The 7,252-nt window shown below is 52.2% G+C and overlaps 1 protein-coding gene across 1 annotated transcript in view; it reads left to right on the top strand.

Annotated features, from left to right (window-relative positions):
- The window catches only part of ADCY5 (adenylate cyclase 5), a 136,316-nt gene that overhangs the window by 17,363 nt on the left and 111,701 nt on the right, over positions 1-7,252 (top strand). The gene's annotated exons all lie outside the window — the stretch shown is intronic.

Raw genomic sequence — 7,252 nt, 5'->3', positions numbered from 1 at the left:
GGCTCTGCCTTTATCCAGGTGCAAAGCATCAAAATGTTCAGCCTCCTAGCTCCTCCTCTCCTTCTGGAACCCAGGAGCCCCACCCCAGCCAGCTCCTGCCTGGTGCCCAGAGATTTAAGCCTCTGAGAACGTCATCTCTTTTTGGGACCCTGGTGTCCTGGCCACCCTGACCCCAACAGAGTGCCTAGTGCTTCCATGGGCTCAATATGCCAGCCTCCATACATGGAGCTACCCGCCAGAGTACATATTTACCCTTTTTCATTTCTTGCCCCCTCCCGCCATTAGAATGTCAGCCTCCCCAGGCAGAAATTCCTTGTGCTCACAGCTGTGTTCTCTGTGCCTGCAGGGCTCAAATCTCAGCTTTGCCAGGTTTCAGAGTCTCCTCGACAGGCTCCTTGCCATTTCGGAGCCTAAGTGTTCCCCATAAAACGTGAGAGAGTCAGACTTGAGGGTTGTGTTGAACCTTGTATGTGATGATGTATACAAAGCATTTAGCACAGGGATTGCCAAAAGAAACACCCTCAGCAAGTGACCTGTGGTCTATCCTAGCTGCACATAGTTTTAAGTTCCTACACATTTTAGGAGAGCTTAGTGTTTCTCTTGAATGCCTCTGTGTTCGGACAGCATTGAATAGGGCAGAAGGAAATTGCATTACCTTCAGAAAGAAGGCTAAGTGGAAGAAGGGCTAGGTCCTGGGTGTTTACTCCACCCCTACCCCATCCTTATTCTGTCTGTGCAGATCTGTGCAGATCACACCAAGTGATCTGCACAGACCCTCCAGGAACGCGGCTGCCCCCGGAACTCACTGGGACTGTCCTGGGAGCTGGGACCAGGACTTTCCTGGGTGAGTGTCAATAGGGGAATGGGCTGAGCCAGATTCCCCTGAATTTGGGGGTGCCTGCAGCTGAGGGAGACTGCGGTGAGGTCAGGGCTGTGACCAGCATTCCCAGCGAGGCTGGAAGAAAAACTGAGGATGGTTTTGAAAGAATTGGAGTTACTGGAGAAGTGTGGGGCACACATCTGCTCTCTCAGATGTGCTTCCTTGTGTAACTTCATTAAGACATGCACACATACAGGAAAGGACAACAAAACCGCCCACAGACCACCAGAGGCCTCAATGCCCAGAAAGCTTGGAGCCTGTGAGATCTTTTGGAGGGAAAGACTGAAAGAAGTGAATAAGACACTCGAGGGATCTGGCCTCGGGTGAGTGAAAACCAGGACATTGAGTCAAATCCCTTGCTCCAGGGTGGGTGTCTAGGTGGGGTAGGGCCCATGTAGGGGATAAGAGATTGTGACACTATCCAGAACATCCCCTGGCAAGTTGGACCTTTGAGGCTGGCTGGACACAGGGCTGGCCAGCTGGGTGGATGGTTGGAGGACTGCTGAGAAGTGGCCTGCCGGCTTCCTGCCCGTTCATAACCTTGTGTGCCCCAGACTGGGCCCCTTCTCTCCAGTGCTGTTACCCTAACACTGAGCGAGGGGCCCCCTGTTCCTAGGCTGCTCTCAGAATGCCTGGGGTGGGGCCGTGCCAGTGCCAGAAACCACAGCAGACCCTGACCCTGCCTAATGGAGGCGGTCTCGAAATGGACCTTTTTTTCTTTTTGGCTAGATTAACATTTGGCATTTCAGGGTGCTGGCCCCATGCCCGGCTGCTCTGGCCTTCTGCCTGTCAGCTCCTTTGAGGCTATTTTTGCCATTCACTTATTTATTAACTATTATTGCTCCCCAGGACAGATGGGCGCACACACACTCTCTCACACACACACACACACACACACACACACGCGCGCGCGAGCGCGTGCACATACCTTCACACTCTCCAACTTGGCGCCTATTGGAAAAGCCAGCCTGCATCCACTAGACCGAACATGGGGTGCAGAAAAGGGAAGTGACCAGAAGATGGTCACTTTGAGTTAGAGTCTAGGAAGGGCTGTGGGGTGGTGGGAAGTAGCGACCTCCCCTCACTCATCATTTCTCAGAGACAACTCCCACTCTCAAGGCATCTCTGTTCCTGTTCTCTCACCCTCAAGGGTGTTCATTCCTGGAAGAGCTCATGTGAGAGGACTGTGGATCTTGCCTGGACCATCTTTCCAGAGAATCAGCAGGGGGTCCTGGGAGAACTAAGGCCCCCTTCCTAGGATGCAGGAGAGCGCTTGCTTCTTTCCTGAGGAGGCCAAAGGCTTGCTTCTCTAGCCAATTCCACCAAATCACCCCCATCTTCCAAAGGAGGGAAACTTGGTTTCTGTCTTTGGAGAGCAATCAGCCTGATGGGGACAACCCTGGGCTCATGAGATAAATAGTCCTTGATCCCACCATCTGACAGCACAGGTCATTGGAAGGAACAGGTTTGACTGAGGGGCAGCATGCACATGGCCCTGTCTGCCGTCCAGTCCCTCTGATAGCAGGTGGCTAGCAGAGCAGAGGCCAGCCCCACAACTGCACAAACCTGTGAGTCTCTCCTGTGTGCAGGGCATGGTGTGTGGTACAAGTATATACCGTGGACTTGAGTGCCATGTGATAATCCCCACGCTTGCTTCAGTCTCCTGTCTCAGGGCCAGCCCATCTGCTCCGAGGCTGGGGCCCCGGCCATGTTCCCCTCTACGTTCCCCTCCACAGTCTTGCCCACGGGGCTGTCAAAGGCCATCATGGAACCAAAGGGAGAACAGAAAGAACAGCAGGAACCTTCTACCTTAGGCGTGCCAGAAATGGGAATGATGCCACCTGCAGGGCAGTGAGTGAGGAGCTGGGGCGGAGGCTGCCCACGAGTGGTGGTGACCATGCCTGAGTCCTGGGGTGTCTCCCCATTTTCTTCCACTCAGCTGGCCAGCTCCACCCTTCCCTTTTTTGGGTGTGTGCTTTCTTGATTCCCTTGGACCCTTCTTCTCTACCTCAAGAAGACAGTGCACTCCTGGGACTGGATATTTACTGCAGAGGGACTGCCAGCTGCTTGACTCTGTCGTGTGGGGCCTTTCTATCTTGGGGCCGCTTCTTAGAATGGTGTCAGGGAGCTCCCTAAGGGTAGGGGGCTTGCCCCTTCCACCAGATGGGGAATTAAGGTCAGGGGTTGTACCTTCCCCCACAGACTAGGTGCTCCTGAGGGCAGGGGCCCAATCTGTCCCATCAGATTGGGAACCCTCTGAAGGCAGAAGATGTAACATCAGATCGAGAGCTTCTTAAGGATGGGATTGGGCCCCTTGTTCCCCCGCTCAGGACCCAGTGTCTGTCTGTGAGACTCTTGGGCACCTAGAAAGCCTGGAGAGAGGACAGGATGCTGGAGGTCCCACTGCCATAGCCAAGGATGCCAGAAGAGTGGAAACTTCCCACATCCTGCAGGAAAGCAGAGCCAAGAATTACATCCCCTTAATGGGAAGCTTCCCTCCACTTCCCCTTCCACAGGGGTGGGGTAGGGCTGGGTTTTATAGCCTGAGTGGGGGGATTTCACAAGCCTGAAAGCCATTTGAGCTCAGGGCACTCAGGGTTTGTGCCAGGCTCAGAGCGTGAGTCAGGGAGGTGGGTGTGGGATGGGTGGGCAGTCAGACGCTGGAGAATAAGTGCCCTCTTCAGCTGCTGCCTCCTGTGGCCCAATTCTGAGCCCAGGGCCATGGCAGTCCCAGTAACTGGCCTGTCCCCTTCCTGTGAGGTGCAGGGAAGTATCATCTCATCATCCTTGAGGTCAGCTCCGATGCTCCTTCCCAGGACGGACAGTTGGGAAGTCTTCTCTTTGTGTTCCAATTATGCTGGACTCCTGTCAGATTGCGATATATCTGTGTATCTTTCCCCTACTGGAGAAGGACCATCTTTGTCATCTTTGTGCTCATCCCTCTCCTGGAATGGCCATGGTTCTTGGACTTCTGGAGTGCAATGGGTTCTAAAGGGCTTCCAGCAGCATGAAAAAGGTGACGGAGCCCGCTGCTGGTGGGTCTGGCCTGAAAGCCATTGTCCTGTGGGCTGGGAAGAGGTGGGTCCTCATGGCTGGTGGGGGCTGGGGAAGGGGGATTTATCTCAGTCGTGAACGGACCTTGACCTTTGGTCGTGACTCAGTGGCTGTGCGGTTTAGTGGCAGGCACTTAGGCTTTGCAGTCAGGTAGCTGTGGATATGAAACCCAGCTCCACCATCCACTTTGTGTATAGGTTCCCTTGAATGAGTGACCGGAACCGTCTGATCCTCCATGTCCCCGTCTGATTACTTGGGGCTGTCGTGAGGCTTGTGTACTAATTTGTGTGAAATACCCTGTTCCTCACTGTCTGTGGAACTCCACGGACGGGCTGAGGGAAGGAGGTAAGTCAATGAAATGTCTCACTTCTCTGGTCACCGTGCCTTCTCTAAGTTTTCCATGGCCTTGTGTATTTTAACTTCTGGCTGCTTTAACTACTTCTCTAAATCTAGACTCAGCTTTGATGCCACTTTACCAAGAGAAGAGGAGAGACTGAGGCAGTATTAGGAGCTGGGCAGAGCCATGCGAGGGCCCTTTCTACCCAGTAAGAAGCTGGCAGTCCCAGTGCCTGCAGTGTTCTGCTTCCCAGTAAAGACTGCATTATTATGAGCTAATGTCTGTGCTGTGCCCGGAGTGGCCGGGAAGGAAACATCGAGTAATATGATTACTACAACAGTAATAATAACAGCAACAACCAACAACACCAACAAGCACACACAATTATGGGGAAGGCTGAGACTCGAAGGCCTGGCTCCAGGCCAGGGCTGTGGTTAGTGTACCACAGGGGATGGCCGTGGGGCTTGTAGGCAGCCGGTTTCAGGCTTTTGGTGCTCAGCTATCTCTCTCACAGTCTCACCGCATTAAATAAAAAGCCTTCAGGACAAATCAATAAGTCCCTTCTACTATAGCACAACAGTTGGGTTTAATATGGCAGATCTGGGGCTGGTGGAGATGTTCCCAGAGGGGAGGCAGTGGGCTCCATTTGTCCTATGTGCCCCCTGCCTTCTCTCCACTCGCCCGCTCAGAACTTCTTTCATCTAGGCATTGCCCACTGCAGAACTGTCGCTGCCCTTGGATGTTGACTTGAGCCAGGGTGTAGGGGGCAGTTGCTCTGTGAAAACTCTCTCCATGGCTCAATCTGATGGCCAGAGCGGACCACACCCAGGCCCTGGATTTGGAACGAGGTAGTATAGTGAGATAATATCTTTGCTGCCCAGATTGGCACAGAGGCTTGCTTTGTGTGTGATATGATTACTACAGTGCAGTGGCTAAGGACCACCTGAGTTTGAATCTTGGCTTTGTCGTTCACAAGCTGCGTGACCTTAAGTAAGTTCCCTAACCTCTTTGGGACTCAGCTTTCTCGTCCAGAAGTGGAGGTAAGTTGTTATGCATACTTATAATGATGCGTGACACATGGTAAGCCCACGAGGGTCAGCTCTTTCATAGTTGTTATTTCAGTAGGAACAATAACAATACCTTAGCAACTTCTGCTTTTGGGGTCTGTAATGTGTTGAACTGTTTCTTCCAAAAAGATGTCAAAGTTCTAACTCACAGTACCTGCGACCTTATGTGGAAATAGGGTCTTTGCAGATGATCAGGTTAGTTGAGGTCATTAAGGAGGACCTTAATCTAATATGACCAGTGTCCTTATTTAAAAAAGGCAAAATTTAGGCCCAGAGATAGACATGTGTTAAGGGAAGACACAGAGAAAACATCTACAAGCCAAGGAAAGCCTGAGGCTACTTGAAGCTAGGAGAAAAGCCTGGAACAGATTCTCTCACAGCCCTCACAGGCACCAACTTTGCTCATACCTTAGTTTTGGACTTTTGGCCTCCAGAACTGTGAGACAATACATTTCTGTTGTTGGAGCCTCCTAGTGTGGCATTTTGTTACGGCAGACCTGGGAAACGAATGCAGGGTCTGATGGGACGTTGCCCACTACCCCCCACTGCCACCCAGAGCTGCCCGCCATGCCCAGGGGAGAGGAACGGGATGGGACTGAACAGGCCAAGGGTCTGGGGCCTACTGTCAGGCTTTGGCTGGTCTTGGGCCTCTGGCATCTGTCTCAGATGGTCCAGGCCCTTGGCCACGCAGGTAAGTGGAGTTGGGGCCATTTGTAGGGCTTGCCCCTTGCCTCCCACCTGCCTTCCTGCCCCTTGCCTCTGGTTCTTGGAGTGCTCCTCACCTCACCCCTGCTCCAGGCAGGAGGAAATAGAGAAAGGAGATAATAGATCTCTGGAGAGGATAAGCTAAAATGGGGTTTGGGCCTGAATATATCTGTCCCTCTCCTCGCCTGTCTCTTGGAGCCTTAACTCTGATCTCTAGGTGGGAAGTGGTTTGTCTGCCTGGGGTATGTCTGTGCGTGTGTGTGAGTACAGAGAAGGTCCCTCACTAAGGTGCTGTGGGCCTCGTGACCGTAACTCATAAACATACAATCAGGTTGTGCTAGACGGAGGAGACCTGTCTCCGTGTGGTGGTGGCTTCTGACACAGCAGCCGGCATCAAAGGCCTCCACAGGGCATCTTGGCAGCCTGCCCCTGCGTTCTCCCTCCAGAGAACAGGTTGTTGTTCATTTGTGGAAACGGATAGGTCTTGAGTGACGCTGTCTGCATGGCATGCGGATCCAGCGATGAGGGAGGTGCTGGTCTTGCCCACAGGGGGCTTGTCATTTGTGTGGGGTGAACGAGCAGGTGGGCATCTAAGATAAGCATTGAATGACTTTTAATCCAAGGAGAATAAAATAAGGAGCATGAGAATAAAAAACTAAGGAGCAAGTAGAAAGATAAGAGTCTCTGGTGTCTCTTTCTTATATAAGGTCACCAACCCAGTTGAGTGAAGACCTCACCCACATGACCTCATTTAACCTTAATTACCTCCCCAGGGCTCAATTTCCAAATACGGTCACCTTGGGGGTTAGGGTTTCAATCTATGAATTTTAGGGCACACAACTCAGTCCATGACAGAGAGGGTTTGCAAATGAGAGCTGTGGGTTCACATCTTCCTCAGTATCAGGGTGCCCTGTCTGTGGACGTGAAAGATCTGTCAGGTAGGAAATTTGCTCACAATCTTGAGGTCTCTACAAGTTTCTGTGAGAGAATTGTTATGTTTCGTCGTTTATATCAGATGAGGAGGCAGAATTTGAGCGTTCCTCATGCCTTAGAGCGTCTTCCCCTTCTTCCCAATCAAATCGGGGTCAGGGAGGGCCTTTGGGAGGTTGGCTAGGCTAGCCCTCTGCTGGGAAGCCTGGTATCTTCCCCGGCTCAACTGGACAAAATGTTCAAGTTATAAAAGTTCCAGAGAAGAGTCTTGCCTTTATC

The sequence above is a fragment of the Pteropus alecto genome, unplaced genomic scaffold, assembly GCF_000325575.1.
Source record: "Pteropus alecto unplaced genomic scaffold, ASM32557v1 scaffold251, whole genome shotgun sequence".
Taxonomy (NCBI): domain Eukaryota; kingdom Metazoa; phylum Chordata; class Mammalia; order Chiroptera; family Pteropodidae; genus Pteropus; species Pteropus alecto.
This window is presented reverse-complemented; position numbering and strand designations above follow the sequence as displayed.